Here is a 2,500-nt window from a genome sequence, read left to right on the forward strand (position 1 = left end):
TTGTAAAGCTGAAAATGCTAGAGCATGCAATTTTACTTTGATTGAACTTGAAATGTTGGCAATGCCTAAGAGGACTTCAATTAGGAGCCCAAAGTTCCAACAAAATCTCTTGGACTCCAAACCTGTAAAGCGATAACTGTATTGAAGCCCTTTCTTTCGCTTCTCAGAAAACCAACGGCAAAAAATTTTGTACAGACGTCCACACTTCATGCGTTCTTTTACACAATTAAGGAACGTAACTATAGGGCAGGAAGTTGGCAAATCTGATAAAACTACTGCAGCCTTCAATTGATTAGAATTTGTGTACTGCATGGCGACAGTCAAGCAATTGGTAAACCACTGTTGCCAACCATTGTTAATGCTGTGCAATGGATCAGGCTTTATCAAGTTAACAAATTTTCCAAGGGGTGGTATAAACTCCTGCCTGGAAAGGTAATGTAAAGTAAATGTAAGATTTAGAGTAGACCAAAAAAATAAAATAAAAATCAAACTACTTCTAAAAATTTTAAATAAGAGCAAAATTAATAGACCAATTTCGATATATTAAAATTCAGGCCTAAACAAAAGGCATCATCTCGAGGCTCTGGGGAATAAACTCATACAAATCCTTATATTTATTCGCCAGAGCCTCGAGATGATGCCTTTTGTTTCGGACTGAATTTTAATATATCGAAATTGGTCTATTGAACAGCATAAAAACATACTCTACCTGGATTTGTTTTGTGCTATGAATTTTGTAACTTCACTCCTCTGCTTCTTGTCAGGATCTTTTAGGCGCTTTTTAAATTTTTGAACCTTTTTTGCCACTTCTAATCTCTTTTCATAACTCCATGGCTGCCAGGTTGCATCCGAACCTCCTATAGAGCCAAACATTGTGTGCTTGTTGCTTTGTGAGACATTTGCAAATGGGGAAAAATATGTTGCAGCATTGTTCAACTCTCCTGAGAAAGAGGAGGCCCACTTCATGTCTGAAGGAATTAATTTCATGGCAAATCTTACTTGATACCCCGTCTCAGTGGTCAACCATTTGTTTTCCACTTCTTCCATTTCTTTTGTAAGTTGTTGTGTGTAGGCTTTCATCAAAGGGTGGTCCTCCTCACAGTTGGCTCCCAGCACGAGGTGATTTTCATTGCAACTCTGGATGCGACTTAACAGGTTTAGGATACTGACTAAGTAGGCTGCAAGGATGATTATAAGAACATAACAGATCACGATCAGTACAGCAGAAGTGGTCACTACCACAGCTATGTTATGCCCCCAAGTGATATAAAGAAGTACTAAATATAAGAATATTAACATTGTTCATATGGGCCCTTACTTACACAATGAAATGCATGTGAAAGATTGTTCACAGTATCCTGAGGTACAACTAAGCTCTAAAAGATATACTGATAATTCAAAAGTTTCGTGCAGCGATTTTACATAAACTGGCCATTCATGTTAATCTAAACTAACTAAACAAGCTTACCAGTGGCGCAATCATCTTTACCAAATGGTGCACCATCTGCCCCTATAGCAACCCAGAATAGTCCCTCTACACCATGAAACCAATGAAGCATGGGGATTTGTTTATGAAGATCCATATACAGATCAGCAAGTTTCAGGAGATATGATTTAAGTGGTCTGTAAACGCCAGGAACACATTCTGTAGATAGCTCTGTGGCTAGTGTTTGTAAATCTCTCACTTCTCCAACATCAATAGTTTTCAAAAAGGACATCAGAGTTTTATAGGGTAAAATTTTGGGCACTTCAACCCCTGGAAGAATTTCTGCTTTCTGATTTTTTCTCTTTTTCCCCCCTGACTCATTCAAGACATCAGAACTATTTCTTATACTAGTATATTTTCTCTTTCCAAGCAGCCCACTTTCATAAAGTACTCGCATGCTTCTAATTTTGTTTGCTTGGCTCTTTTCATATTCTTTGATCTTGCTGTTCACAATGCTTGGAACAAGTGAATCCATGCATTTCTTAGAATTGGATATATACTCTCTCATCTCTCCAGTTTCTGCCGAGGTAATCAAAGTTGTCCAAAGGCCATCTTTTATTGATTTTGCTTGTTCTTTCTCCGAAGTGTAAACATGACTGCCACAGTGGATTGCTTTAACAGCCTCAACAGTTTTCTGTTTTCGTCGCCTGAACTGGCTTGCTGACAAACTTAGTGTTTCACTATCAGCTGAATTGATTTTACTGATCACAGATGGCCTCCTTGACATTTTTCCTGGCATACTTGGGTGTTCACACTGATCTGTACTGTTCTTTATTTCTGTGAGCTTTAAAAAAAACATTTCCAAACTAACTCACTAACATAACTGTCTAAACATAATATTACTACTACCTAAAAATACAGTCCTTGTGATCTCACTAATACCACTCAAGTATACACCTAATCTGGACGGTGCAAATTGCTGGAGTTGTGACCCTGTAAACCAGTATTAGGGTTAACTGGGTTAGACCTACACCTACAGCTGTACATGCATGTACACCTGCAAAGTACTCCATC

The sequence above is a fragment of the Montipora foliosa genome, unplaced genomic scaffold, assembly GCF_036669935.1.
Source record: "Montipora foliosa isolate CH-2021 unplaced genomic scaffold, ASM3666993v2 scaffold_442, whole genome shotgun sequence".
Lineage (NCBI taxonomy): Eukaryota > Metazoa > Cnidaria > Anthozoa > Scleractinia > Acroporidae > Montipora > Montipora foliosa.